Below are 13,129 nucleotides of genomic sequence, written 5' to 3' on the forward strand. Positions count from 1 at the left end.
GAATCTGAAGCAGGCTCCAGGCTCTGAGCTGTCAGCACAGAGCCCAACATGGGGCTTGGACTACGGACCATGAGATCATGACCTGAGCCGAGGTCAGATGCTTAACCAACTGAGCCACCCAGGAACCCCAAAATAGTGATATTCTAATTTTAACATACTGTATTCATTTATTAGCTGGAATTCTTTCATAAATAAGAACTTTTTCTTCATCAAATATTTGATTACCTAAGGAAAGGCAGAATTAATCCTTGATTCTTTCTTTTGACTTGCTAGTTTTCAAAACAATGATTTAAGGTTCTCCATATAATAGAGAATATTTCTCCAAATGATGAGGCTCTTTAGCATACTCCAAAAATGACCAAGGAAATTTTTGTTTTTAGTATCACTATGAACTCATGGATTTTTAACTCCTGGTGTATTCAATCAATTGCAATTATTGTTCACTTTGAAATGCATATTGTTAGATCTTAGGACTGTTGGACATCACTTCCCTCAGATTAGCTCCAGAGTCCTTTTGACATGATTGCAGGGGTCTTTGATAGATTCCTTCCTTTCTGTTATAATAAGATGTTCCAGGTTCATCCTGTTCATTTCCTGCCCCAGATCTGGAATCAGCTGTTTCCCTAAGAAGCCTTGGTTCATTTTAGTAGTAAATGGCACTTAGAGACTGTAATGTGAATGGCTGGAAAGCTTATTGCTAACATTGGATTGGTCATTGTTTTTGCTTTTTCCAATTAAGTTTAGGATTTCAGGGATTTTACCCAAGTTTCTTGATTTTATATTTGTATCTCTCTTATGATCAATATCTTTGTTGTTGATAACATTAACATAATTTGCTTTATTCTATTTTCTATGTATATATACAATCATTTCACACACAAAAAATACCACTATTGTATATAATACAATGGAGTATTACCCGGCAATCAAAAAGAATGAAATCTTGCCATTTGCAACTATGTGGATGGAACTGTAGGGTATTATGCTAAGTGAAATTAGTCAGTCAGAGAAAGACAAAAATCATATGACTTCACTCATATGAGGACTTTAATAGACAAAACAGATGAACATAAGGGAAGGGAAACAAAATAATATAAAAACAGGGGCACCTGGGTGGCTCAGTCGGTTGGGCAGCTGACTTCAGCTCAGGTCATGATCTCGCGGTCCGTGAGTTCAAGCCCCGCGTCGGGCTCTGTGCTGACAGCTCAGAGCCTGGAGCCTGTTTCAGATTCTGTGTCTCCCTCTCTCTGACCCTCCCCTGTTCATGCTCTGTCTCTCCCTCTCTCAAAAATAAATAAAACGTTAAAAAAAATAAAAAAAATAAAAAACAGGGAAGGGGACAAGACAGAAGAGACTCATAAATATGTAGAACAAACAGAGGGTTACTGGAGGGGTGGGGGGGATGGGCTAAATGGGTAAGGGGCATTAAGGAATCTACTCCTGAAACCATTGTTGCACTATACGCTAACTAATTTGGATGTAAATTTTACAAAATTAAATTTAAAAAAATTAAAAAAAGAAAAAAATACCACTATTACTATTAATGAGATGACTAGCAAAAACTGTTTAACATTTCTTTGCAGTTGCTTTTTTCCTTAGGGTACATCTCATTAAAAATGTACAATTAAGACCTATGCTACAACATGGACAAATCTTGAAGACATTTTGTTAAGTGAAATAAGTCAACCATAAAAAGACAAATATTGTATGATTCCACTTATATGAGCTACTTAAGAGTAGTCAAAATCATAGAGGCAGAAAGTAGAATGGTGGTTGCCACAATCTGGGGGGAAGAGGAATGGGGAGTTATTGTTTAATCGGTATAGAGTTTTTGTTTTACAAGATAAAAAGAAGTATAGAGATGGATGATGGTGATGGTTGCACCACATTATAAATGCATTTACTATTACTGAACCATATGCTTAAAATTGGCTATAATTGTAAATTTTATGTGTATTTTACAATAAAATTTTTTTGAAAAAAGTACTCTTAAATTATTGTATTTTAGAGTCATTTGAAATAATTCTACCAATTTAATACAGAGAGGTTAATTTATTTCATTTTTTAATTTTTAGTGACTATTTTTATGTTTTTGTTAGGATAACATTTAAATACAATGAAATGTATTTAAGCTCTTAAATTTAAATAACATTTAAATTTAAATAACGTTTAAATACAATGAAATGTATACAGCTCTTAGTTGTATAATGTCATGAGTTTTGACAAATGTATACATCTCTGAAACTTACATACCAATCAAGAAATAAAACATTTTCTTGGGGTGTCTTGGTGGCTCAGTTGGTTAAGCGTCCGACTTTTGGTTGATCTCAAGGTTTACTGAATTCGAGCCGCACCAGAATCAGCCTCCTTGAGGAATCTGCTTGGGATTCTCTCTCCGTCTCACTCTCTGCTCATCCCCCACTCATTCTCTCTCTCTCTCAAAATAAATAAACAGCAAAAAAAATTTTTTTTCTTCACTCCAGAGAATTTTTCATGGCAACCATATTCTAATTTCTACCATCATAGATTTTTTTTCCTGTTCAACAATATTAATGTAAGTGGTATCATTTAGTATGTAGTCTTTTATATTCAGCTTCTTTTAGTCAACAGTAACACTTTTGAGATTCACCCATGTTGCATGCACCAGTAGTTCATTCTTTTTTTATTGCTCAGTAGTATTCTATTGTGTATATGTTCCACATTTTGTTTATCAGTTCTCCTAATGATGAATACTTGGGTTATGTTAAGACCAGTATAAATAAAGCAGTTATAAACATTCATAGATAAGTATTTTGTGAGCATATGTTTTCATTTCTCTTGCATAAAATATCTAAGGGTGGAACAGCTGGGTCATAGGATAGGTATTTGCTTAACTTTGTAAGAAACTGCCAAACAGTTTTCCAAAATAGTTGTATAATTTTATACGCCCACTAACAAACATATGAGAGTTTCAGGTGCTGCACATCTCGCTAACATTTGGTATTTTCATTGTAAAGGAGTATTTCATTGTGTTTTTAAAGTAAACTTTATATATAATTTATGTACAATAAAATGTGCCTATTTTATTTTATTATTTTTTATTTTTTTTTCAACGTTTTTTATTTATTTTTGGGACAGAGAGAGACAGAGCATGAACGGGGAGGGGCAGAGAGAGAGGGAGACACAGAATTGGAAACAGGCTCCAGGCTCCGAGCCATCAGCCCAGAGCCTGACGCGGGGCTCGAACTCACGGACCGTGAGATTGTGACCTGGCTGAAGTCGGACGCTTAACCGACTGCACCACCCAGGCGCCCCAAAATGTGCCTATTTTAAATGTAGCATTTGATGAGTTCAACAAGTGTGTGTGTATGTGTGTGTGTGTAGCCACCATCACAATCACATAGAGAACATTTTCACCACTCCAAAGTTCCCTTGCAATCAGTTCTCACACCCTCCCCAACCCCAAGCAACCACTTGCTTTCTATCACTATAGATTAGTTTTATGCATTCAGGAATTTCATGTAAACTTATCCATGCAGTAACTACTGGTGGCGACCATGAAAATGCACCATGAAATCTGGTTTCAAGGAGCATAACTGACTGATGACACTACCTGCTGCCGCTCTGGATCTATCACCACATTTGGACCAAAGCCACACTTTCCACAGACTGATGCCAGCCAATGAGAGAACACAGCAGGGCTACAAAAACAGGCCTAATGCTGTGATATACACAATGCCTCCAACAGGTGCCTTTGATTTGAAGACTTTTTTTTAAGATAAAAAATTTATTGAAAACTTTTTTCCTGCCAGGATCTATTCTTCAGGCCCATTTTAATACTCATTAGGTCTTAGGTTAATGGGTACATTAAACTAATAGATTTGCTCACAATTTTTAAGGTAAAGTGGGTATGTATATTGGTTTCAGGTGTATAATTTGAATAATTTGAATAATTTGATATTTGTATACATCACAAAGTGATAACCACAATAAGCCTAGTTACCTTCGATCACCATTCAATTGACCCCCTTCACCCATTTTGCCCACCCCTCTGACTTAAAGGTTTTTCATCAGCCTCACCAAACCTTCTTGGAATTATGCTGTAGGACAAAGCTCTTCCATTCAAAGATTTATTCCTTTCTTCTCTCCTTCCACAGATGTCAGACCTGTATCTTGATCTGAAGGCTCTCTTTGCTTTCCCCTAGTCCCTCCCTGTGGTGGTTTAAAATAAATCCACTAATTCATTGACACTCCCTTCAAAAGTAGAGCTAATTTCCCTCCTTGCGAGAGGGAAGTCACTAGACTTAGTGATGTGCTTCTAATAAATAGAATAAGATAGAAATAATGGTGTGTAACTCCCACACTATGTCATAAAAAGGCATTGTGGCTCCCTACTTCTTCTCTCTTGGCTCACATGCTCTGAGAGAAGCCAGCTGCCATGTTATGAGGGTACTCAAGTAGACCTATGGAGGGGCCTACATGGCGAGGAACTGAGGCTTCCTGCTAATAGCCATGTGAGTGATCCACATTGGAAGCAGATATCCAGCCTCAGTCAAGCCTTCAGATTACTGTAAACTCAATCAACAACTTGACTACAACCTTATGAGAAACCCTAAGCCAAAACAACTCAACTCGTTTGCTCCTGAGTTTCATATCCTTAAAAACCATGTGAGATAGGAGTGCGTGGGTGGCTCAGTCAGTTAAGCATCCCACTCTTGATTTTGGCTCAGGTCATGATCTTGGGGTTCATGGGACTGAGCCCTGCATTGGGCCACAGACACAGCAAGGAGTCTGCTTGGGATTTTCTCTCTCCCTTTCTCTCTCTGCCACTCCCCAGTCACACACACTCTCTCTCAAAATAAAAAATGTTAAAAAAAAAACAAAAACACTATAAGATATAAATATTTGCTATTTTAAGCTTTCAAGTTTGGGGTTAATTTGTTTCAAATTGATAACCAATATACTTCCCCAACAAATCTCTTTGCACATCTAATTATGTGTTGGCGTTAGTTCCCCAGGAAACCAACTAACATATTCTTTTATGTTTTGTTTCTTTTGTTCAGCATGATGTTTTTTATTTTCATCTATGTTGCATAAATTTGTAGTTTCTTTTTATCACTGAGCAGTAGTATATTGCATGAAGATATCACAATTTGTTTATCCATTCTCCTATTGATGGACATTTGGGTTGTTTCCAGTTTTTGGCTATTATGAATAAAGTTTCCATGAACAGACCCCACAAGTCTTTTTGTGGACATATGTGTTTTTATTGAGAAAATGTCCAGGAGTGGAACCACTAGGTCACAGGATAGGTGTTTGTTTAATTTTACAAGAAACTTACAAATACTCTTCTAAAGTGATTATAACATTTTATACCAGTATTAGCAGTAAATGAGAGTTCTATTTGTTCCACAATCTTGCTAACATTTGGTATTATTGCTCTTTTAATTTTTGCTATTTTGTGGATGTTAAGTGATAGTGCACTGTGGTTTTAATGTGCATTTCTCTAGACTAAGGATGAATGCTTTTTCCTGTACTTACTAGCCATTTGTACATCTTGTGGCAATCACTTAAATTGTTCACTTTATAATTGGGTTGTCTTTTTTTATTCATTTGTAGATTTAAAAAATATACTCTGATTCAAGTTATTTGTCAGATTAGCCATTTTGACTTAATTTTGATTTATACGTATGTAAAACATTTATATAATTCCAAAGTCAAATTTACAAAATAAGTTAAATTTTTAAAAGTCTACTTCCCATCCCTGGCTGCCTCACAATTACTTCTTCTCTCCTCCAGTGGGTAACTTTTTTTCTTTTTAAGTTTTTGGTTTATCTTTGGAGTCATTATTTATTCTCTTTCTCTTTCATTCTTCATTTGATCAGACAGAAAATCAGGTTGGCCCTACCTTTAAAATACTGTGTATCTAGAATTCCACTGATTGTCACTATCTCCACTGACATCAGTCTAATCTGAGTTACATCATTGCTCACCCAGATTACTGCAAGATCCCTGACTGGCTTCCCCCTTCACTCCTTATATCCTCCATGATCCATTCTCAACAGTGACCAAAGTGATCCTTAAAAATCTAAATCAAACCACATCACCTCTCTGTTCAAAAGCTTGCATATGTTCCCCATTTCACTCAGAATAAAAACCAAACTCCAACATACCTACAATCTCCTGTGTGATCTGGTCTCTAGTATCTCCCTGATCTCATCTCCTATTCTTTCTCTCACTCCTCCACTCCAGCCACAATGGGCTCCAGCTAGTCTTTGGATGTACCAGGCATTAGCTACCTTAGGAACTCTGTACTGGCCATCCTCTCTTTCTACGAGACTCTTCTGCCAGATACCCAAGTGGCTATCTCCCTCACTTCCTTCAAGTCTGCTCAGGTCTCATATTCTCTCTAAGGCCTACCCTGACCAGCCCATTCAAACCTGCAACCTTTCGGGGTGCCTGGGTGGCTCAGTTGGGTTAAGTGTCCGACTTCAGCTCAGGTCATGGTCTCGTGGTCTGTGAGTTTGAGCACCATGTCTAGCTCTGAGCTGATAACTCAGAGCCTGGAACTTGCTTTGGATATTCTGTGTCTCCCTCGCTCTCTGCCCCTCCCCACTCACACTCTGTCTCTCCCCCTCTCTCAAAAATAAACATTACAATAATAAAAAATAAAACAGCAACCTTTGCTGTCCCTCCCCTCTTCTTCCCCAACACCAGAGCACCCACCAGTGTTCTCAGTCACCCTTACCCTATCTTCTTTTTTGCCACAGCACTTACCACTTTCTCACATACTATATGTTGCCTCTTTATTATTTATCTGTCTCCTCCACTAGAATGTAAGCTCCACAAAAGCAGGAATCTTTGTGTACTGGGTGTGCTGGCACACAGTAAGTGCTCAATAAATATTATTAAATGAATAAGTAAATGAAATCTGGACATTGTTGTAAGCATATTTAAGAGATTGTCCCATTTAATTTTCAAAATAACACTACAAGGTGGGATGCAATTATTACAACTTTATAGAAAAGGAAACTAAAGCACAGAGAGGATAAGTACCTTGTACAGTTGGCAAGTGGGGAAGTCAGTTTCATAGAAGCAGCTGTGTTTGAGTTGGGTCATAATCCTTAAATCCTTTGTGGAATGAAATGGAACCTTATTTCACAAACAAAATAAATCAAAAGGGTAAAGTAAATAAATTCCTAAATGAGAATTAAGGTGAACAAAGCATCTAAGGAAAAAGAGACAGCCTGAACAGAAAGTATAAGAATGACTGAGGGAGTGGTGCCTGGGTGGCTCAGATGGTTGAGGGTCCAGCTCTTGATTTCAGCTCAGGTCATGATCCCAGGGTCATGGAATCAAGCCCCATGTCAGGCTCCATGCTGAATTGGAACCTGTTTAAGACTCTCTCTCTCTCTCTTCTCCTTTCCTCCACTCATACTCTCTCTCTCTCTCTAAATAGATATATACTAAAAAAAAAAAAAAAAAAAAAAAAAAAAAGAATGACTGAGGGAAAGGCAAGTGGCTCAGATTGACTGAATAAGGGTTAATGTAAAGTATTCGCAGGAAGTAATGTTAGAAAGGGAAGTTAGGGCATATTATGAAGGATCTTCAGGAAAGTATTAAGAAGGGGGCACCTGGGTGGTTTGGTCTGTTAAGTGTGAGACTTCAGCTGAGGTCATGTTCTCATGGTTCATGAGTTCAAGCCCTGCTTCGGACTCTGTGCTGACAGCTCTGAGCCTGGAGCCTGCTTCAGATTCTGTGCCTCGTCCGCTTATATTCTGTCTCTTTCTCTCTCTCAAAAATAAATAAACATTAAAAATTGTCTTTAAAAAAGAAAGAACTAAGAAGGAAGGGGAAAGGTATTTGTGACTTTGTGATAGTGTAAAGGGAACAATATTTCTTTAACCCAAGCATTCCTTCCTGAAAAATAACTCTATTCTACAAATACCTTTAAAAAATGATGTAAAATTTGATTCACACAAAGGCATGGCCTCAAAACTAAGTTTACACACCTAGATTTAGACTACCTTTACCACTATCATCTTCACCACCACAAGAAAATCCTTACAGGTCCCTGCAGTAAGAAAGAGGTAGCTTTGCTCAGAAGGCTTAGGCCACAGCCAAACACTAACTTCCATCTCACAGGCTAATAGAATGGATAAGGGTAAATAGTATCTATAAATGTTTTTCACTTTTGGGACTTACTTTCTTTAAAAATTTTTTTTGATGTTTATTTTTTTTTTCTGAGATAGAGAGAGCAGGAATGGGGGAGGAGACAGAGAGGGGGGAGACACAGAATCTGAAGCAGGTTCCAGGCTTCCAGCTGTCAGCACAGAGCCCCACGTGGGGCTCAAACCCATGAACCACGAGATCATGACATGAGCTGGAGTCTGATGATTGACTGAACCACCCAGGCACCCCTTGGGAATTACTTTCTTAAATAAAAGAATGTGGGGAGTGAGGAAGGAAAAAGGGTAAATGTCTTTATTGTCCTTTTGCAATGCTCTGCAGGGAGAGGGTAAACCCAGTGTCTGTGCTTTTCCCGTTACTTAATGTGAACAAATACTTAGGAAAATTATCCAACAAATGATTACTGTGGGCCTCCTCTGTGTGCCAGACATAGCAACAAATGCAGATTTCTCCCCTACCTAGACCTTTTTTAGAGATTATTTTACTCAATGCCTCTGCAGATAAACCAGCTGTTCATGCTAAGAGGTGACCCTATGGCTGCCAGTATGCATTATGATCATAGTATTTTCCCCAAAAGCCAAGGATAAACCTCTGACACAGCAATCCTGTAATCAAACACGACTCTCTCCGTGTAAAGAATGCTTTATAGGCAGAACTGAGGGCAGTATGGGAATCTGAGCTGCATGCAGTTCCTTTTGGATATTTTAGTTGATAAAACCATGCAATCCAGCAGAACAAGCTGGAATGCTGCCAAATGAGCTCAGATCTAGGGCGCCTGGGTGGCTCAGTTGGTTAAGCATCCAACTCTTGGTTTCAGCTCAGGTCATGATCTCACGGTTTGTGGTATCAAGCCTCACATCAGGCTCTTTGCTTATAGCATGGAGCTTGCTTGGGATTCTCTCTCTCCCTCTCTCTCTGTCCCTGTCCTGCTCTCTCTCTCTCAAAAATAAATAAACTTTAAAGAAATAAAATAAACTTGGGGCACCTGGATGGCTCAGTTGGTTAAGCGTCTGACTTTGGCTCAGGTCATGATCTCGCAGTTGGTGAGTTCGAGCCCCACGTCGGGCTCTATGCTGACAGCTCAGAGCCTGGAGCCTGCTTCAGATTCTGTGTCTCCCTCTCTTTCTGCCCCTCCCCTGCTCATGGTCTGTCTCTCTCTGTCTCTCAACAATAAATAAATGTTAAAAAAAAAAAATTTTTTTAAAGAAATAAAAAATGAGTTTGTTCACATCCTCAGAAAAACTAATGACATTCATCAGGCCAGAAGTAAGGGAGGAGTTATTGCCTTTTTTTTATGAATTATTAGAGCTGGCTTAATTCCTGTGGACATCCCTAAGCATTGAAAACTTTATGATGCCCTCCTCTCCCATATATACATAATTCAAGGGGCGCCTGGGTGGCGCAGTCGGTTAAGCGTCCGACTTCAGCCAGGTCACGATCTCGCGGTCCGGGAGTTCGAGCCCTGCGTCAGGCTCTGGGCTGATGGCTCAGAGCCTGGAGCCTGTTTCCGATTCTGTGTCTCCCTCTCTCTCTGCCCCTCCCCCGTTCATGCTCTGTCTCTCTCTGTCGCAAAAATAAATAAACGTTGAAAAAATAAAAAATAAAAAATAAATAAAAAAAATAAAAATAAAAAAATATACATAATTCAAGATGAGAACAATTAATTCTAATAAAATTCTGCTTTTCTTGTGAGGACAACTAAAATTTTAAATTTAATTCAAATTTAAATGCCAAATATAAAATTATTTCCAGAAAAAATTTAGAGATGCCCCTCCTACCTTGTTAAATATGTGCATAACTTACCTATTTGCTAATTTATCACTATATATTATGAACTGGCAAAGGTCTGAGAATCCTTTCACTGGCTTACACTTAGCCAAGGCTACAATTACCTTTCATAGTATTTGAGATTTATACTGTTTTCTGCCTTGTGCCCACTGAAGTGCACATCCAAGGGAAGAGCCTATAATAGCATCTTCCTTTTGCATCTCCTCTAACCTTGCCTTCAGTGGTAAATCCCTAGTGACCCCTTCTACAATTCAAGGGTCCTTCATCACAAATAGTTTGAAAAGCATTGGTTGTAAGCACTGTATCTGCCAATGCTGCATGACAGGGGTGTGGAAGAAACAAGGAGTTCCCAAAAGATCATATGTGGTCATTCCAGTGGTCAATAGTTAAATGAAACACTGCAGTGGGCTCTAAACCACCACACACTACTGCATGTGCCTCATAATCATGTGTATCAGAGGTGCCCAATAATCCCTTTGGACAGGTCTTTCTTTGAAGGACATCTTTTTACTACTAGGTTCCTGCCATGGCACACTCTTCCTAAACACAAAATAGGTTTTTATATACTTTGCAGATCATGTATGTATTTCTTTAATATTTTTTTTAAAAAAAAATTTTTTTAATGTTTATTTATTTTTGAGACAGGGAGAGACAGAGCATGAACGGGGGAGGGTCAGAGAGAGAGGGAGACACAGAATCTGAAACAGGCTCCAGGCTCTGAGCTGTCAGCCCAGAGCCCGACGCGGGGCTTGAACTCACGGACCGTGAGATCATGACCTGAGCCGAAGTCGGACGCTTAACCGACTGAGCCACCCAGGCGCCCCTCTTTAATATTTTTAATCAGCTTTCCATGCCTCACGTACATGCATCAGTGTTTTCTGTATTCAGTTTTAAAATTCTGGAACCTAGATGTTAATGCTAAACTCCATAATTTTCTTTATGCAGCATTTTGCACATTGTGCTGTCTGCCATTTGATACTTGAAAATATTTTCTGATAATATGACGACGATACTGGGATCATCACCTAATGTTTGGGATACTGTTAACCCAGGAAAGAGTGGGGTCTTTAAGAGATACCGGGAGTCAATCTTTCTCTGACATTTTCTGCCTTTTAAAGAACAGCCCGCTGAATGCTCATCCAGCTTATATGTGCAATTGTAGTATTATCATAGTCTGCCATTGTAGCTGTAATTAACAAAACCTAATTCTAGCACAGTCTGAGATCACAGACCCGAGTTTGTGCTCTTACCATCTGATCAGTGTGTGGTCCTTCCCTATACCATTCAGATCTATTGTCTAACCTCTTTGTCAGACCTGATGAAAGCACAGTGTGTGGTTAACTACTGCTGACCCTTATACTGAAGCCCTGTGCTAGTTAAAGGCCTCATCTCTACAGTTGCTATGGAAACTGTCCCCTTCTCCCTACAGCCTATTCTGGCTTTCTGCCTCCACGTGGCACTCTTGTCTGATTGCAGAAGAGGAGGCCTGCACATCTCTCCAAGCTTTGCCAGATTCAGATTTGCAAATGGCGGGGCAGAGATGTAGCAGAATATTGTTTTAGTGGCATGTAGGGTGAGGCATCACCACCATCTGATATTTCTCCTTCACTGCTACAAAAAGGATTTTCAGGGCCATGTCCATTCTTTTAAATTGAGATATAACTGACATATGATATTACATTAATTTTGGGTAGGACCATATCCAAATTGACTGCAGAGTGGACTGGCTATTTTACTATCACACATGCTCCACGATAAGGACTAGGACTGCAGTGAGGCACTTAATATGCAGGCCCTGTCCAATCCTCCTCAGGGTCTCCAGAGAGGAGGTGGAACAGAGTCAGGAACTGTGCTCCTTTCTACCCTGTACCATCCTGAAAGTGTAAGGCAAATGAGACCAAAAGAAAACAAAAACAACAACAACAACAACAACAACAAAAAACAGTGCTGCTAGAGCTCTATGGTGAAAGACAGGTTCTCTATCGGATACATACATGTACAGAATGATTCAGAATTTCTGGTAAAAGAAGATGCCGGAGTACAGAATAGGTGATGGGGACACACTGAAGAACAGGGGAGAGTAGACTTAACAGCACACACCATACTTACAATAACGTTCTAGTCAGTCATAAAACAGTGCCAGCCTCTTCAGTCCTCTTTCGCATCCCCTGGTTTTTTGTTTTTTGTTTTTTGGACAGGTCATCATCTACTTCGGTTCAAACACTGCCCCTTCTGTTTTGGGAATTCCCTGGGGGAAATAATGCCACTGTCTCCCAAGGTTACCCAACTCACTGTGTCACATTACTTGTCGTTGGGAAGGTCTTTCCTGGGTTTTACTCGAATCCCCCTTGCTGCAGTCTGAGCTCATTGCACTGGAGTCCTGCACTCAGCAGAGATGGAGACTAGCCAACCACTATCTTCGGAATAACAACTCACCAGGGACTCTGGGCTGGAAGGTCATTCTGTCCCTCCAGTACTGCGCAGCCTTCCTGAGCATTCCCAGGGCCTGGGGCAATAAGGACAAGTAAACCGAGGATAGAATCTAGGACCCTGGCAGGCAGTGACAAAAAAAAAAAAAAAAAAAAAAAAAAAAAAAAAAAAAAAAAAAAAAAAAAAGAAAGAAAGAAAGAAAAAAAAAAGAAAAGAAAAGAGAAAGAAAGAAAGAAGGAAAGAAGAGAAAAGAAAAGAAAAGAAAAGAAAAGAAAAGAAAAGAAAAGAAAAGAAAAAAGAAAAAGGGGGGAAAAAACCACACCAGATAATGATAATACAGCAGCACAGATGGAGACAACGCTATAAACTGGGAGACAGGGAGGGACAATATGGCTCCCCTCAGTTTGGGCCAGGCTGCGGAATTGCCAGACAGTACTTATCCGGGAAACATCCCAACTAGAAGCTTCTTCCGGCGCCAAGGCAATCGACTCGCCCCTCCACCCGGTCCCTCAGAGCCCCACCCCTGCCCAAGTCGGAGTGGGCGCTCCCCGTGGAAAACGAGCGGGGGCTGACGCGGGCAGCCACCACCCCAAGACCAAGGGAGTCCGCAAGGCCGGAGCTTCGCTGCCCTAACCCTGCCCCTGCGGCGCCAGAGCTCCACCCCCTGACAGGCAGCAGCCAATGAACGGTTCTTGCCGCCGGCCTTTAAGAACGGCGCACACTCTGCCTGCAGCGGACGCTG

General features: G+C 39.8%; 1 protein-coding gene across 6 annotated transcripts in view; it reads right to left on the reverse strand.

Moving 5' to 3' along the window:
* The window catches only part of TP53BP1 (tumor protein p53 binding protein 1), a 97,644-nt gene that overhangs the window by 83,774 nt on the left and 741 nt on the right, over window positions 1-13,129 (reverse strand). For 2 of the 6 annotated variants that reach the window (XM_086710521.1, XM_086710522.1), the window contains exon 1: window positions 12,067-12,970. The exons of 1 other annotated variant lie outside the window; for it this stretch is intronic. The gene's annotated coding sequence lies outside the window, so the exon portion shown is untranslated. Of the gene's footprint in view, window positions 1-12,066; window positions 12,974-13,129 lie in introns of those variants that run through there. 3 more of the 6 variants (XR_015252615.1, XM_086710518.1, XM_086710517.1) reach the window with 3 other exon arrangements.

The sequence above is a fragment of the Puma concolor genome, chromosome B3 (genome assembly GCF_028749965.1).
Source record: "Puma concolor isolate L17-30 chromosome B3, mPumCon1.1.hap2, whole genome shotgun sequence".
Taxonomy (NCBI): Eukaryota; Metazoa; Chordata; class Mammalia; order Carnivora; family Felidae; genus Puma; species Puma concolor.